Source organism: Pungitius pungitius, chromosome 13 (genome assembly GCF_949316345.1).
Source record: "Pungitius pungitius chromosome 13, fPunPun2.1, whole genome shotgun sequence".
Lineage (NCBI taxonomy): Eukaryota > Metazoa > Chordata > Actinopteri > Perciformes > Gasterosteidae > Pungitius > Pungitius pungitius.
The window spans coordinates 19,595,199-19,614,491 of record NC_084912.1 but is presented as its reverse complement, the minus strand read 5'-3'; the positions used below and the strand labels follow the sequence as shown (position 1 = coordinate 19,614,491).

Sequence of the window (19,293 nt, the reverse complement as noted above, 5' to 3'; positions counted from 1 at the left end):
GATTTTACATTTTCTTGAGTGTCATATTTTTACTGTCATTTTAAAATATTTTGTTTACAAGGAAGTAAGCCTACCTCAAGTGTGCACCTGCGTCCCATATTGGGACTGGTTTGCCCGAAGGTGGGACACTCGGATGTTCGTGCCATCGCTCACCGCAGCTTCCCTCCAAAGACTCTCCCTCTCTCCCTCTCCCTCTCCCTCTCTCTCTCTCTCTCTCTCTCCCTCCCTCTCTCTCTCCCCCTCCCTCTCTCTCCCTCCCGCTCTCTCTCTCTCCCTGTCTCCTGCCAGTGGTTTTCGCCACTGACTGCCCATCTTGACGCTGGACTTGCTCCCGTTGGGCCGAAGTCCCATGTAACCACCCTGGGTTGCTCTTTTTTTATTAAAATACACAGATGTATTGCCGCGGGTTTGAAGTAACTGGTCGATTAATCTACCTTTGGTTGTTCTTTAATTGCCCCCCTGACCGCTCCTCACTCTCTCTCCCTTGCTTTCTCCCCCCTTCCTGAACGTTCTAAAATGTATTTAGTATGTATTATATTTAGTTATTTTTATTGTTGAATATATATGTTATGGATTGTCTTAATTGTTTGTTCACCATGATAATAAATTTGATGGTTCTTTATTAAATATATTATTATTATGTTTCTTCCGTGGCAGCTTTAAACTAGGCGAGAATGTGTTTTTATGATTTTGTTTCTCAGCGAGTCACACTTTTATGTAAGTGATTTTCTCATGAATGCAATGACATTAATTATAATTATTAATTATAATTATTAAAATAATAATACCTGACATGTACTATATATATATATATATTATATTTGCACAATTCAAGAAATACAATATAGAAATAATAATGAATATCACTGTGCAGGAAGAAGCAAAAAGCCAACAGGCCAACTAAAAGCATACAAAATACTGTAATTTCAAATAACACTTTTAAACAAAAATGCGTTCTTGCCTACTCCCTAACTGATTCTAACTTTGTGTCCATTTTATTATTCCAGAATGGCCCCTATAACAACGTCATGAATGTGATGATAATCAAAATAATATGAATAATACCTGATATGTACTATATATCTCTTTTTAATGACAAACTATTACAAATCAAAACTCTCATATACCATAGTTTAGCTAGATATCTCAAAGTAGCGGTCATCAATCTTCTGTTTTAGGCCCACTAAAAGCATATGAAATACACTCATTTAACATAATTTAAAAAGACAATATGTGTTCTTGCTTACTCCCTGACTTATCCTAACTTTGTGCCCATTTTAATATTTCAGAATGGAATGATAATACTACTCTTACTACTATAAAAAAAGTACTACTAGTATTTATACTGCTATTATTAATTCAACTATGCGTTTAGTTAAGAGTCTTGGGTGTCTCAACATCTCTTTATTCTTGGGATTGGGGCAATGGTGGTTACAAAAACGTTTTGGGGTCTGACTTCTAGGTAAAATCCATTTACTTTCCCCGGTCGCAGAAGCAGTCGCGCTGTCTCCATGACGACCACATAGCATGGCCTTAGCCTCTCGCGCTCGCTCTCTCTCTCTCCCTTACGTGTCTGACAGGCACTACGTCACGCACACGATAGCTTATTGGTTTTTGAGCGGGAAATAAGTGAATCGCTGAATCACTCTAATTATCATCAACCTAATTCGTTGACTGAAAAACAAAAGCTGAGAGAAGTAAGTGTTTTTTTTTCCTCATAAATGTGATGATAATCAAAATAATATGAATAATACCTGATATGTACTATATATCTCTTTTTAATGACAAACTATTACAAATCAAAACTCTCATATACCATAGTTTAGCTAGATATCTCAAAGTAGCGGTCATCAATCTTCTGTTTTAGGCCCACTAAAAGCATATGAAATACACTCATTTAACATAATTTAAAAAGACAATATGTGTTCTTGCTTACTCCCTGACTTATCCTAACTTTGTGCCCATTTTAATATTTCAGAATGGAATGATAATACTACTCTTACTACTATAAAAAAAGTACTACTAGTATTTATACTGCTATTATTAATTCAACTATGCGTTTAGTTAAGAGTCTTGGGTGTCTCAACATCTCTTTATTCTTGGGATTGGGGCAATGGTGGTTACAAAAACGTTTTGGGGTCTGACTTCTAGGTAAAATCCATTTACTTTCCCCGGTCGCAGAAGCAGTCGCGCTGTCTCCATGACGACCACATAGCATGGCCTTAGCCTCTCGCGCTCGCTCTCTCTCTCTCCCTTACGTGTCTGACAGGCACTACGTCACGCACACGATAGCTTATTGGTTTTTGAGCGGGAAATAAGTGAATCGCTGAATCACTCTAATTATCATCAACCTAATTCGTTGACTGAAAAACAAAAGCTGAGAGAAGTAAGTGTTTTTTTTTCCTCATAAATGTGATGATAATCAAAATAATATGAATAATACCTGATATGTACTATATATCTCTTTTTAATGACAAACTATTACAAATCAAAACTCTCATATACCATAGTTTAGCTAGATATCTCAAAGTAGCGGTCATCAATCTTCTGTTTTAGGCCCACTAAAAGCATATGAAATACACTCATTTAACATAATTTAAAAAGACAATATGTGTTCTTGCTTACTCCCTGACTTATCCTAACTTTGTGCCCATTTTAATATTTCAGAATGGAATGATAATACTACTCTTACTACTATAAAAAAAGTACTACTAGTATTTATACTGCTATTATTAATTCAACTATGCGTTTAGTTAAGAGTCTTGGGTGTCTCAACATCTCTTTATTCTTGGGATTGGGGCAATGGTGGTTACAAAAACGTTTTGGGGTCTGACTTCTAGGTAAAATCCATTTACTTTCCCCGGTCGCAGAAGCAGTCGCGCTGTCTCCATGACGACCACATAGCATGGCCTTAGCCTCTCGCGCTCGCTCTCTCTCTCTCCCTTACGTGTCTGACAGGCACTACGTCACGCACACGATAGCTTATTGGTTTTTGAGCGGGAAATAAGTGAATCGCTGAATCAAATTATCATCAACCTAATTCGTTGACTGAAAAACAAAAGCTGAGAGAAGTAAGTGTTTTTTTTTCCTCATAAATGTGATGATAATCAAAATAATATGAATAATACCTGATATGTACTATATATCTCTTTTTAATGACAAACTATTACAAATCAAAACTCTCATATACCATAGTTTAGCTAGATATCTCAAAGTAGCGGTCATCAATCTTCTGTTTTAGGCCAACTAAAAGCATATGAAATACACTCATTTAACATAATTTGAAAAGACAATATGTGTTCTTGCTTACTCCCTGACTTATCCTAACTTTGTACTTTCCCCGGTCGCAGAAGCAGTCGCGCCGTCTCCATGACGACCACATAGCATGGCCTTAGCCTCTCGCGCTCGCTCTCTCTCTCTCTCTCTCTCTCTCTCCCTTACGCGTCTGACAGGCACTACGTCACGCACGCGATAGCTTATTGGTTTTTGAGCGGGAAATAAGTGAATCGCTGAATCACTCTAATTGTCTAATTGCATGAAAAGCTTAATTTAAAATAATATCCAAGAAAATACGTGTTCTTGCTTACTCCCTAATGAACTCATCCTAACTTTGTCCATTTCATTTTTTCAGAATGGCCCTGAAACAGCTTTTGGAGACCAAACCGCCGACCAGTTACTTCAAACCCGCGCCAATACATCTGTGTATTTTGATCAAAAGAGAGCAACCCACGGTGGTTACATGGGACTTTGGCCCAACGGGAGCAAGTCCAGCGTCAACAAAAAAGAATGTTGTTGTGGTGTTTTCAGATGGGCAGTCAGTGGCGAAAACCACTATAGTTTTCATCCAAGTTTGTGGAGGGTGGCAGTTATTTTTTGAGGGGATACGGACTGAGGGGGCAGTCCGTCCCTTACACGATAAATATTATAAGGGACACCATGTTTTTTAGAAGTGGCCCTCTTAATATCTCACCGGAGCTCAGGAGGATGGCCAAGAGCCTCATATGCCCCCCATCACCTCTTACCCCCCTGAGCGGATGCAGAGACATGACAGGGCTTTTCACCTTGGAGGGGGAGCTCGTCAAAGTAAGTTAAATAGGTCTAATCTTAGCCAGTGGTGGTGTAAATAAGATCTAAAATGTTGTGCATAACTTGTTATTAACTCACAAATCCACCTTGTTTAGATATCAATGGTGAAAAAAATATCCAAATCAAGAGAGGCCTACCCCCTGCGCCAGATAAAGCGCGGGAGGTAGGCTGTCCATTTAGAGAGAGAGAGAGAGAGAGAGAGAGAGAGAGAGAGAGGCGCACACACGGAACCACAGACACGCACACAGAGAGACACAGGAAGGGAGATGAACAGAATCTTTGAAATTAAACTTTAATCTCATCTCCACCTTGCAGGGAGAAACACTGATTTCGATCAGTCTCTGGAGGGAAGCTGCGGTGAGTGATGTACTGCAAGTGGGCACGAACATCTGAGTGTCCCACCTTCGGACGACCCAGTCCCAATATGGGACGCAGGTGCAGTCAACAAACGCGTCCACACTTGAGGTAGGCTTGCTTGTTGAACTTGTTCCTTGTAAACAAAATAGATTTTAAATGACAGTAAAATATGAACACTCAAGAAAATGTAAAATCAATAGGCAATGGCTCTGGACCAGGATTAGGTTATCATAATTACAATTTGATGTTTTGGTAATTGGTGACAGAGGTATATGTCAATGTTTCCCTTGACAGGAGGTGATCTCAGAGGAGGTGGCGGGAGTGTGTGGGGTGGTGGATGTGGAGGGCTCTCCGGACGACCTGAACCTCCTGCTGGTCACCGATCGCACTGCTCTTATAAGCAGAGCTTTGTGGGCGCCCCTTGACGCTCATCTAATCAACCCGCCCCTGATGGTGAAAATCAAAATAATTGGTCAGAAGGTGTGCAAAATTGAATTGATTAAAGATTAAATTTGTTTTATAATGTTAATCACTGTTCTATTTATTGCCCCCCTGACCCCTCCTCACTCTTTATCACTCACTCACTCTCTCTCCCTTTCTTTCTCCCCTGTTCCTGAACGTTCTAAAATGTATTGAGCTTTTTTACTGTTATTTTTATTGTTAAATATATATGTTGTATGGATTGTCTTAATTGTTTGTTCACCACAATAATAAATTTGATGGTTCTTTATTAAATATATTATTATTATGTTTCTTCCGTGGCAGCTTTCAACTGGGCGAGAATGTGTTTTTATGATTTTGTTTCTCAGCGAGTCACACTTTTATGTAAGTGATTTCCTCATGAATGCAATGACATTAATTATAATTATTAATTATATTTATTAAAATAATAATACCTGACATGTACTATATATATATATTATATTTGCACAATTCAAGAAATACAATATAGAAATAATAATGAATATCACTGTGCAGGAAGAAGCAAAAAGCCAACAGGCCAACTAAAAGCATACAAAATACTGTAATTTCAAATAACACTTTTAGACAAAAATGCGTTCTTGCCTACTCCCTAACTTATTCTAACTTTGTGTCCATTTTAATATTCCAGAATGGCCATGAAACAACGTATTTAAACCATCATTAATCCAGCTGTGTCTGGTTCTTAAAAAAGAGCAGGCCAGGGTGGTCAACTGAGCACTTCAAAACAATGTTAATGTTGATTTTTCACACCGTGGAAGTCGGCGAGATAAGTTCAATCTTAGCCTGTGGTGGCGTAAAAAAGGGCAACACGTTTAATATTTAGTGCACGTCGGCTTAAACAACTCCCAAATCCATCTTGTTAAAGTGTCAATGGTATAGACGAGGCTCTCTGCTTGCCTCCTCGGACCTCCCTGAGCAGCTGAAGAGACGCAGCGGGGCTATTCACCGCGGAGGGGGAGGGTCGTCGAGGTAAATTCTTAGCCTGTGGTGGTGTAAAAAAGGGCAAAAATTTGGTATATGGTATATTTGGTGCATATTGGCATAAATTGATATTAACTCATAAATCCATCTTGGTAAAATGTCAATGGTGAGCAAAGTAACAAAAGCAAGAGAGGCCTTTCCTCTGCGACAAATAAAAATAAAAAGTTAAGAGAGAGACTTTTTAAATTAAACTCATCCCACGTTACAGGGGGAAACACTGATTACGCTGAGCCTTTGGAGGGAGAGAAGCTGCCGTCAGTGATGTTCTCCAAGTGGGGACACATCAGAGTGTCCCATCTTAGAACCACCAGTCCCAATAGGGAAGCGCAGGCACAGTCCCCCAACCTCTCACTTGCACCCACTCACTCCACACCTCATAATAAACGGGGATGGACAGGGACGTCTGATGTGTTTCCGTGTGTTATTTATTATATAAACCACAAAAGTCTCTAATAAAACCAGAAAAGGTCCCACGGATGTGTCGCTTGTGCCAAAAAGTCGCCATGAGGGTTTTGAAAGTCAATTTACCTATATAGTCAATTAAGTCTACTACTCTGGATATTGCTTTATGTTCATACTGTACGCGTAAAACAGGGTTCATGTTTTTATCTGGCGTTTGAAAGCACCATTTCTGACTGCCCCTGAACGCAACATCGCAGCTCCGCTAATTTGTCCTGAAGTCTTCTCTGGTAAGTAACATTGAACACCTCTGCTAGGGGCTCGTTATTTCAATGGATTACATACAGTTTTAGCGTTTTAAAACGGAATTATAATGCATTTGTAACTCATTCCGAACATAAACATAAAGATAAAAGTTGAAACCCCCCTCACCCGTATGGCATAAGCTAATACGAACCCGTGACTAACACTAGCATAACAGCTAACACTGACTTTTCTCTGTAAGTGTTTTGGTTGTATAATGGGATTATAACTGTTATAAAGGGATTAACCAGATAATTAGACCACTAGCTAGCTAACACATGTGCCAGTTATCATGTCTTAGTGTTAGTTAAGCTTTGACGTTAGCATAAAGTCGTTAGCATAATGCCGTTAGGATAAATCCGTTAGCATAATGCCGTTAGGATAATTCCGTCAGCATAATGCCGTTAAAGGAAACTCTCAATTGCTGTGGGGCTTTTGTACAGGTAGCTAACGTTAGCCAATTTCAATGCATTTTTGAAACGCTGTTTATGCTGGGTTTAGTAATGTTAATTAACAAAGTAATTATGACGGTCAAACTACTTTGTCTTATAGCTCACTACTTAGATAGCTAGGTTACAAGTTAGCCACCTAATATAAAGTCTTAAAGCTAGGAGTTGGCTGGTGTGGTCGTAACACAGTCCGTTGTCGTATATTTCGTACAGAATATTAGACTATTCCATTCATTTCGGAATTATAAATGAGCAACCAACCAATTCCAATTCATTTATAAAACCTCTAAAACCAAATCATTGTTTCCATTAACTCAACTTAAATCAGGCTGTAATGTAAAAATGCAAAAATAAATAAACCCATTAACATTAATATAATTTGCTGTGGTAGCCTGCCAGGCGCTAGCTGTTGCTAACCATTGACTTCAGTGGGAATAAGCTCATTTGTGTCATAAGTACTGTTGCTGCTTGTCTAAGGCGTGTGTGTGTTTTATCTACAGTTAGAGAGAAAGAATAGTGTTAAATATGTTTTCAGGATTTATTGTATCTTGCTAGTGTCTCTTGAGTTAATTTTAACCAGATGTGACACACATGTACTATTGAACACAGTATTTAACTGCAGTAATCTACTTCTGTAATTACTTTTTTTGAAGGCTGCAACGTTAAACTTACCGTCAGTTTGTCCTATTGTTTCCTCTCGTAGACAACAGAACATCATATTCTCTGTGGTTGGTAAGTATACTAATATTGTACCTGAAATAACTGTTTAGGCCTTTAAAATCTTAGAACATTGTGAAAATGTCTCCCAGAATTATGTCCTTGTGTTTTGCCCACAAATTAGAGAGATTCCGTTTACTCTCATAGAGAAGCAAAGCAATCAGAAAATAGTGCATATTGCACCTGGAATCAGTTCGGAATTTAACTTCATACTTAACTTCATACTTAATTCATCAATTAATAGCAACATTTTGAATGCTTTGTACCATAGTGCTATAGATTTGCATCTTAAAGTCCCTTAACAGCGTTCATAGGCAAACAATTTAGTCTTGTTGGCAACACAGTCAGTATTACCACACTGCTTTTGAATGTGACATTGGTTATAAATAAGGACACGAAGAGTCCACCTGAAAGAACGTTTATTTCAAATGTGCAATGAGTTGGTTTTCTAAAGTGTAACATATGTTTTTTTTCTCTTCATGCCTCACCCACCTGGACCCCTCCTTTCTGTGTTTAACTGCAGACCATCACTGCTAGTGACTTATTGCTGACTCTGAGGTGTGAGTTCACACTGATTCATTATGATTTTGCTGCAGCTCAACTGATGTTATATTGGTTTACAGTTTAAAATGCCTTCCACCATAATATTTTGTCTCTACAGGAATTACATCCCTGTCTTGCGTTCTAAACAATATATAACCCAATCATGACAAGAATGTGTTCTACAGTAGAATGAAATGTGACGGTTTCAGAGAAGAAATTAAACATAATTAATTTATCTCCCCCCAACTCAGAAGTGACCTGTTGTTTCCTCCTAGGACGTCTTGGTGACTCCTTGGTGTTTTGACAGTAAGTTCCCACATGAGTGAAAACACATATTAAAGTGAAACACTGATGACCGTGACTGTAGAAGCAGTGTGTTCACATGGACTGTGAAAATAACACCAATTGACTCTTACTGTTTTGATGTCTATATCTGGAGACATTTCACAGGCAGGAAACAAGTATTCAACTCAGCTCTTAATATAATAATAAAATCCTGCTAACATATTTTTGTCAACAGAATCCCATATTTTGTTAAAACACACTTTTTTTCTGAAATATTTGCAGAATAGTGTAGGAAAATGAAATAACTTTGAATAAAAGTACCGGCTTTTAATTGCAGATTCTTTTTTACTGTTTATTAAGAAGCACATGCTTCTTAAGACGTTAGTTCAATATTAATATAAATCTACAAAAAATATTATAATTAAACAATATCGTAATTATAAGAGGTGGAACAATTTGAAAGTGCTGGTGTAACGGTTCTTAGTAAATATGAAAACCTTCTTTTGTTATTTTTGTTCTCAATTGTGTTTGGTTCAAGTTACTGTTTTATTTCTCCAAAATCCTTCTTCTGTAATGTATATAATTAGTTGTGGTACAAGTTATATTGTTTAACAGCGCCCTCTGTGGGCAGAGTGTATTGGTTGACCGGCTGTGCGCACCCTCGTCAGTCCGCTCACCGTTGACTGAGGGGAGGTACGTACCGCATGTGACGTGAGCATCAAAATCAAACTAATGTATTTCACTGTCTGTTTACGTACGCTTGCTAATTTCTTCATGTATAATATGTTAAGGGGATATGGGACGAGTGGTTTTGTGTTCATTTAATGTATGTTTGAGGTGGAAAATGGAACGTTGAAACGGCTAGCTAACCACCTTGCTTTATATGTGCGTGTGTCGTTAGCCGTCGCCATTTTGTCTCCATGCGGGTAGCCTATATGTTTCAGTGTTTCTTTTTTTTGTATAGGTCACTGATTAAATGGCGAAGAGTCACGTCCATGGTTTTATTTGATTTTTGCAGGTATGTACTTTTATTTTATTTTATAGTCTATGTCTGAATACGTTAGATGTACAGTTTGGTGCAAACATTCATTCTATTCATTGTTCACCACTATTCATCGTATTTTATTTTATGCTTTTGAATGAATGTTGTAAACGGTCAGTCCGCTCACCGTTGACTGAGGGGAGGTCACTGATTAAATGGCGAAGAGTCACGTCCATGGTTTTATTTGATTTTTGCAGAGCACCTGAACACAACGCAGTAGTCGGCGAGGCTCGGACGGCGCCGGCTACACTGGCAGCAGTAACAACAACACTGTGTGCAAACTACTGATGTGAGAAGCAGTCGTTCGGCCATGAGTCGTCTAATCCAGCCTAATTAATAGATGCATTTAAGAACAACATTTAAATAATATTACATGCGTGTATGATCTGATCATTTAAGTAAAAACCTTCAATGATCGTTTAGCTTACGGTAGAGGTTACTCCGTTTGTTGTTTGACCTGCTGTCTAATGCATGTTTTATTGTGTCTTACAGGTGCCTTGCTGGCCAGCGTCTCTCCTCTATCATATTGGCACTCTGTCTATCCTATACCTTCTATCCACTCTGTCTCAATATTGGAACCTCTATCTATCCTGTCACATCTACTGCTCTGTCTCAATATTGGAACCTCTATCTATCCTGTCACATCTACTGCTCTGTCTTTGATATCAACAATTCTATCTTTCTATCCCCCTTCTATCCCACCTCAGGTTACAAGCACCTGATCTACCTTTACTGAACCACATAACGTTGGTTACCCTTGATTACAACAACCTCAGGTTACAAGTACCTGATCTACCTTTACTGAACCACATAACGTTGGTTATCCTTGATTACAACAACCTCAGGTTACAAGTACCTGATCTACCTTTACTGAACCACATAACGTTGGTTACCCTTGATTACAACAACCTCAGGTTACAAGTACCTGATCTACCTTTGCTGAACCACATAACGTTGGTTACCCTTGGTTACAACAACCTCAGGTTACAATACTAGTACTATTTACAAATTGGGCAAAGCTTTTGGAATAAACTGAGACTTTTTTAGTTCGAATTTGTTTCTGTTGAATTTGTTTCAATCTGTAAACAACAGTTACAGGATATTTGTACACTTTGTCAGAATTATATTTTTTATATACACAAACATTATTTAAAGTGTTTTGTTGTTTAACGGTTCATACTAAAATAAAATACAAGCATCTATAAGGAGAAATCAGATTTATTTGGAGTTCCTGTTTCCTGTCTACAGACCCAACGTTCTTCAGGCGCATTCATCTGTCATCACTCTCTTACAACCACTGTTTATGGTTTTGAATATAAACTAGTATAATATAGTATTCTTATTTTGTTGTATCTTTTTATCTGTTTTTGTACAACAACATTTGTGGTTTTCGAAACAACAACAATGCCAAGGAAAAGTAAGAGGTCGGAAGCTCAGAGCTTGCGCTGGCAGCGCTCCAATGACACTCACTGTGCAACAACTACTGAAGGAGCAGAATGTGTTGGTCCTAAAAGAAGTGCGGAGGTAAAGATGTCTGTAGAGTGTAAACGTGTGGAACAGGAAGGTCAGCCTGATGCTTCATGTGCACCACCTCTATCTTATGCAGATGTTGTAAAGAAAGGAAAGCACAGTGATGATCCATGTGTAGCAGGACCTTCTAATGTCAAGCAGGTAAACCTTACAGGTCAAAGTGATGAGTCATGTGAACCACAGGTATCAGCTGCTGGAGAAAGAGGAACAAACTGTGATAATCCATGTTCAGCAGGACCTTCTAATGCAGACTGTGTAGACCCTGGAGATCAGCCTTCTGAACAACATGTGTGTGCATCCCACAGCCAGGCTTCCATCAGATACGGCAGATCCAGAAATCGGCAGTGCACCTGTAACTCACTGACCTTTCTTGCATTCCTTCATGAGAATGAAAAAATCACAAGAGCAGACCTGGACCATGTTTTGAATAAAGGTAACACGATGTATAGAGAGACCAGGAAACGAGTCACTAATCACATCTATCTGACCATCGATGAGCTCACTGATGAAGTTCCTGCACGCAGCGCTACACACTATGCCGACATGACTCAGCTTTCAAGGTACGGCACATTAGGAGAACCTTTACCTGGAGCTGTGGATAGCTTCCTGGACCTGGAGTCAGGACTCAGCTGCTTGTTATCAGATGTGAAGTACGCTCTGCTGTTAATGAGACTCTTGTGTATCGCAGTGTTCAGAACCAAGTCAGGCAGATATGGTTTCTTTGACCCACACTCCAGAACAGCCAGAGGTTTGCCCCTACCAGCCGGTTCACGCACACCCGGTACTGCTGTCATGGTGACATTCTCACGTCTCAGTGACATGATTGACAGGCTCAAGAAGTCCCACAGAATGATGGAAACACAGTCCTCATGTACCTATGAGTTGAAGCCTGTGGAGTTCTACGACATGAACACAGTCAACCTGAACAATGGTCTCCCAAACACAGACTGCAGACCTACAGCTGTCCCTGTGGATGAATCAAACTCACCTCATAAGAGAAACACAGCCACTGATCAGACCATTTCACCGGAAATGACTCCTCACACTCCAGCTGTAAAACAACCAGAGGTCTTCATCACAACACATGATTCTCACAATGAATCAGAACCAACTGCTCAAGTGATAAACCCTGTTCTCAGTGATCTCTCTGACAACATATTGACAGCAGAGTCCAGTGACGTCATCTTTACATCATTGGTGAGAAAACAAGAGGTCATATTCCCTGATGCCCCGAATGAACCACAACTGTCAAGTCAATCCACTTTCCTTAAATCACATGATGCTTCTCTCAATGAACCAAATATTTCTTGTTCAGTAGAAAATACTGTTGCCAGTGATTTATCTGATATTCTATTAAAGGGGATCTCATGTAAACTGACAAAGTGTAATAAAAACAAAAGGAGAAAAATGAAGAGCAGACTAATAATCTCAGAGAAAACTCAACAAACAAAAGAGATCAAGAAAAGAAAAGAAAGGGAAAAGTACGCTTCAAATAAAGCATATAAAGCAGAAAAAATATCTCATGCAAAAAGGCAATACCAGAACAATCCGGAATTTAGACAAAAGAAAAAAAAAAATATAAGAGAAAACGTTGACTTCAAACAAAAACGGAAAGAGTACATATCAAAGAGGTACAGAGAAAATGCTGATTTTAGACAGAAAAAAAACAAATCTTTGTCTCTCATTACAGAAATAATCCTGAATTTAGATCTGGTCTCTCGTTACAGAAATAATCCTCAATTTAGAGAGAAACAAAAACAAATCTTTGTCTCTCGTTACAGAAATAATCCTCAATTTAGAGAGAAACAAAAACAAATCTTTGTCTCTCGTTACAGAAATAATCCTCAATTTAGAGAGAAACAAAAACAAATCTTTGTCTCTCGTTACAGAAATAATCCTCAATTTAGAGAGAAACGAAAACAAATCTTCGTCTCTCGTTACAGAAATAATCCAGAATTTAGAGAGAAACAAAAACAGCACTTTACAGATCGCTACCGAGACAATGCTGAGTTTAGAAAAGAAAAAAAACTGTACTTCACTGCTTTTTATAAAGATAGCATTGATTTTAGAGAAAGGAAGAGATCTCATATTATTCAGCGTTATGCCCATGACCAGGCATTCAGACAAACAACACAAACAACTAATGAAACAACGAATGAAAGACAAATATAAAAACAATCCTTCATATCGGAGCATGCAGAACATGAAATGTGCCATGAAAGTAAAAAGGAAATACAGAGGGATAAATAAACCAACAGTAGAAATTGACAACAGTTTGATCAAAGAGGCCATATCTGTTTTCAGGTCACAAATAAAGGCCGGTCCCACTTATGTTTGCACCGTCTGTCACAAAGCATCATTTCCAAACCAAGTAAGACCCTGTAAGAGGTTAAACTATGTAAAAAATCCAGATGTGGTTGCATCATGCCTGACAGGAAAGTACGTCCATGTGTGTGATGATGAGTACAGCGATGAACAACAGTGCAATGTGCCTAATGAGAGAAAGGAAGAGTGGATCTGTCACACCTGCCACAATCATCTTAAAGATGGAGTCATGCCAACACTCGCTGTAGCCAACAACTTGGAGCTCGCTGACATTCCACCTGAACTGTGTGACCTCAACATATTGGAGAGACATCTCATAGCCAAGTACATAGCGTTTGCAAAGATCATTCCTCTTCCCAAAGGACGACAGAGAGCGATACATGGCAACGTGGTTTGTGTCCCGTCTGAGGTGCAGGAAACAGTGGAAGCGTTACCCAGACTGAGAAGTGAGTCTCAAGTGATGAGAGTAAAGCTGAAGAGACGATTGTGTTACAGGTCATCAGCTGTTCCAGACGGTCACCTGGTCTAAACTAGTGCAGGCGCTGCATAAACTCAAACACATTCATCCACAATATCAGGACATCACTATTAGAGATGAGGCTGAGCTTTGTGACCCAACACTTCTTGATGAAGATGATGATGAGAATGCCTCTATGGATGAGAACGACTATGATGATGCTGATTTAAAGGAAATTGACATGTGTGAGAAAAGTGCACTGTGTGATACGGAAACTGAGCTTGATGGAGAGCAGGATGTGGACATGTTGTCCTGTGATGGTGAACAACCAGAGGAGCAAAGAGATGATGAAGAACAGGAAGGTGACATGCCTAATGGTGGTTTTGCTCTAGAATCATGTCTTCCATGCCATGTGATGTTTCAGAGGAGATTTTATGTTTCAGTGAAGGAATCTACTCGGTTGCCCCTGCAGAAAGTAACAGTCCTGTTGGTTTCTTCAAAACTCCTAAACTTGAGGCGATGGCTTTCCCTGTGCAGTTCCCTACAGGTCAAAACACACTGGATGAAGGGAGACGTATGAAAGTAACACCCAGCAGTTATTTCAAAGCGAGGCTTTTCTGTGTTGATGATCGTTTTGCCAGAGACACAAACTATTTGTTCTTTGCTCAGTTTGTGACTGAAATACACTTGGCCACATCCAGCATGACAATACAGTTGAGAAAAGGAAAGCCAATGACTCGAGATGGACGAAATATAACTTCTGGTATGCTGCAGAATAAACGAGAGGTAGAGAAATTGGTGAAGAACAAAGATGCAGTCAGATTCATGCAGCCGCTGAGAGGAACACCAGCCTACTGGGAGAAAACCACACGAGACCTTTTTGCCATGATCAGACAGTTGGGAACTCCCACATTCTTTTGTACATTTTCTGCCGCTGAGATGCGTTGGCCTGAAGTGATTGAAGCAATAAAAAGACAGAGAGGTGAGGAGGTGAATTTTGAAGGGCTTGACTGGTCAGCAAAGTGTGACATTCTGAGAAGCAATCCAGTGACAACAATGCGCATGTTTGATAAGCGTGTTGAGGCCTTATTCAGAGATCTGCTCTTATCTCCTGCACAGCCTCTTGGCAAAGTTGTTGACTACTTTTACCGAGTTGAGTTTCAGCACAGAGGAAGCCCACACATTCACTGTCTCATATGGGTAGAAGGTGCACCTGTGTTTGAGGAGGATGATGATCAGACTGTGTCAGCTATTGTTTCCAAATACATCACAGCTCAGCTACCTGATCCACGCACACACCCTGAACTACACAAGAAGGTCACAGAGGTGCAAATTCACAGCAAAAAAACACTCACGGACATGTTTCAGAAGTCCCAGCTCGGGTTGCAGATTTGGTTTTCCTAAACCACCTTCCAGTAAGACAATGATATCGAGACCTGGTGAGGGCGTTGCTCCACTGCAACTGCAAATAGCAAAGTCCAAGCTCCAACCACTGAACTTGTTGCTGAATGAACCTGAAACTGCCTCACTCAGTTTGCAGCAGCTCCTCGCTAAATGCAACTTAACACTCCAAGAGTATGAAGGATGCCTCAATGTGATTAACAAATCCAGTGCGGTGATCTTGAAACGTGAGCCAAAAGACTGCTGGGTAAATGGATATAATCCACATCTACTTGAAGCCTGGGATGCCAATATTGATGTCAGTTATATTCTCAATGCATATTTGTGCATCATGTATCTCACCAGCTACATCACCAAAAAGGAATCTGGACTTTCTGAATACCTCAAAACAGTCATTGAAAACTCCACCAGAGACCACGTCAATGAATGTGATGAAATGAGGGAAATCATGCAGGCATACTCTAAAAAGAGAGAGGTCAGTGCCCAGGAGTGTGTGACTCGAGCATGTGGAATAAACATGAAGAAGTGTTCACGTGGTGTCATATTCGTACCTACAGATGACAACGCACTGAAAATGAGTCGCCCCATGTCTTACCTGGAGAACACAACATTAGAAAGTGTAAATGTGTGGATGACATCTTTGACTGACAAATACAAAGCCAGACCAGAAACACCAGATTTTGAGCAGATGTGTTTGGCTGATTTTGCAGCTAATTGCAGAATTGTCTATGGCCAGCAGAAAAAAGGAAAAGATGTGTTGCCCCTCCTCAATGAGATGGGATTTGTGCAAAACCGTAAAAATGATAAGCCTGCTATCATCAGATTTTACCGCTGCTCTCAGGAAAAATATCCAGAGAAGTTTTTTGGCACATTACTGAAACTGTACATTCCTCACCGATCAGACTTGGAACTGAAAAGGCCGCATTTACCCACATACGAGTCCTTCTATAAAAATGGTTGCGTCCAACTACCAGGTTCTGACTATGCTGAGTATGTCCAACACATTGTGAAACGAAACAAAGACAAGTATGAAAAAAACAGTGAGGAGATTGAGAATGCAGTCGAAGAATTTGAACAGAACAGATGACTGATTGATGAATGGTGCAATCTTGCTCCAGAATGTGAAGTGGACAGGTTGGAATGTATCGAAGAACTGGAGGCAAGAGAGCCAGATCATGAAAGTGTTCAAGAAAATGTTCCAGAATACAGTAATCAGGCTGATGCAGCAACAGAAGCTCGAGCCATCAGAGAGCCTCCTGCCTTTGACCCCACACTGCTACGACAGATGTATCAGAACACTAGTCAGGGTGATAACCTCAGAACAGAGTGGTGTTGCACATGTCACTATGCTCGGGCTCAAGATGGATGATCTAACTGCTGGAAGGAATTACCGTAATAGAGCACCAGGCGGCCCTGATGATGTGGTGTACATAGAGAGAGCAGAGGATAATCTGAAACAGAAAGGAGTGGTACGCAGACAATTTCCTGTTAGACTTGCCTTTGCCTGTACCATACACAAGGTTCAGGGTATGACAAGGACATCAGCTGTAGTGTCACTGAAACATATTTTTGAACCTGGCATGGCTTATGTAGCTATCAGTAGAGTGACCTCTCTCAGTGGACTGCACATGCTGGATTTGGATGAGAGTAAAATCTATGCCAATCCAGAAATCACTGGAGCACTCGAGACCATGAGACAAGTCAACTTGGACGACATGTTGCCTCTTCTTTGTATGATACAGACATTGAGCAGACGAGACACTCTGACCATTGTTCACCATAACACTGAAGGTTTGCCATCTCACATCAATGACATCAGGAGCCATCATGAACTGTGTCTTGCAGATATTTTGTGTCTCACAGAAACTCACCTTCAAGGCTCCTTTGTTGCAGAGAATCTTCATTTAGAGGGCTACAACATGTTCAAACGCAACAGACACCTGTCCTACACAAATGTTCCACAAATAGCCAACAGAGGTGGTGGTGGAGTGGCTGTTTATGTGAAAAGCCACATTCAAGTGCGTGAGAAACAGTACGTAAATAATGTAACCGATCTTGAGTTTATGGCTCTGAAGGTAGAAGCCCCAGCGAGTGCCCTGATTGCAGCTGTGTACAGACCTCCAGACTACAGTGTAAGATCGATCCTGTCCAACCTGGGGAACCTTCTGGACTCATTGGAGATCATGGACTGTCAGCCCATCATTGTCTGTGGGGATTTCAATGAGAATCTCTTCTCCAACACTGGTAAGCCAATCCTTGAGCTCCTCGAGTCCAGAGGATATGCACAAGTCATCACTAATGCAACCACCGATAAGAACACACTGCTGGACCTCATTTTCATCTCGCAACCACAACACTGTCTCCACTCTGGTGTGATGAGAACTTATTACAGTTATCACAACCCTGTCTATTGTGTCATGTCCTCTAATGGTCCATGAAGGTATCAGCTGAGTTTTAAAGAAAAAAGTAATGTAATGTGATTTAATTGAAACTAATAATTATATACATTGATTTAATACTATTGTCCACAATTATTCAGAAGAGGGGCATCCTCTGTGCAGCTATTTTCATCTTCTCAGCCACAGCAGGGCCTTTATTCTTGTACAGTAAAAAGATTTTCCCTTGTCACAATCATGTTTTCTGTCCACATTCCTCCAACAGGTCTTAAAATTGTCAGGTAAGACCAAAATCCACTGAGAATCATGGATTAAAAAAACAACAACACATTGTCATTAGTCTGGGTTTATGTAACTGTTGATGTAAAGAAAACTTAATCATCTGGTCAGAATATGTGGTTGCATGTTAATTAGTTAGTAGAATGGAGTAATTTTAAGTTTTCACAGTGTTGGATAACATTATGGGTCATATAGTTTTCCAGGTAACCATGTTGTTTTCATCTATATCAACACATTTTGGCCTGTGCATTTATCAGGGTGGGTTTGGATCAGGGTTGATAAATGCACAGGTCAAAACTCTTTCAGCAGCTGTACAATACAATGTCAAATGCTGTACACGGCATTGTACACAGCTGCTGACATTTAGTGTAGCAGACGCACATCAGAAAGTATGTGTTCTAGATGTAACACATACTTTCTGATGTACCTACCAGCTGAATCCCCACACTTCTATCCCCATTAATTTCATTTTATGTATCCTGTGTTCTGTGTAATGTTAAGTTTCCTTTGTAATGGACATGAGACAATGTCCTTCTGTGTCCTCTGTAGTGTTAAGTTTCCTTTGTGATGGACATGAGACAATGTCCTTCTGTGCCCTCTGTAGTGTTAAGTTTCCTTTGTAATGGACAGGAGACAATGTCCTTCTGTGTCCTCTGTAATGTTAAGTTTCCTTTGTGATGGACAGGAGACAATGTCCTTCTGTGCCCTCTGTAGAGTTATGTTTCCTTTGTGATGGACAGGAGACGACGTCCTTTAGTGTCCTCTGTAGAGTTATGGTTCCTTTGTAATGGACAGGAGACGACGTCCTTCTGTGCCCTATGTAGTGTTAAGTTTCCTTTGTAATGGACAGTAGACAACGTCCTTCTGTGTCTTCCGTAGTGTTGAGTTTCCTTTTCTGATGGACGGAAGTGTACACTGGAAGATAAATTCCAGTCTTGGCCTCACCTCCTTCCTCACCTCAGAGCATCTAAGACATGCCAAAGACTGCAGCACCAACTAACTTTCAATCAACCGAGGACCCATTACCGTCAGACCTCATTGGGACATATTTGACTTCCTGGACAAGAATACACCTGCATGTCTTTGCCTCACTTCTCTGAGATTCTGGATCAGCTCATACCGACCAATACATCATTCCACCACAGAGCAGATGTTGAAGTACCATCTTAACAGTTCATCATTCGTGGACACCTCACTGCTGGACCACAGAGACACGTGTTCTCCCTGCCAGTGTTGAGGTTTCTCCACAACAGATAAGGT

At 40.1% G+C, this 19,293-nt stretch overlaps 1 long non-coding RNA gene across 1 annotated transcript; it reads left to right on the top strand.

Moving 5' to 3' along the window:
- The first annotated feature begins 6,331 nt into the window (after positions 1–6,331).
- On the top strand, positions 6,332–10,916 carry LOC119213906 (uncharacterized). The gene is made up of 5 exons (XR_005119917.2): positions 6,332–6,596; positions 7,762–7,790; positions 8,299–8,333; positions 8,570–8,624; positions 10,138–10,916. It is a non-coding gene; the product is annotated as an uncharacterized LOC119213906 (long non-coding RNA).
- Positions 10,917–19,293: the final 8,377 nt, after the last annotated feature.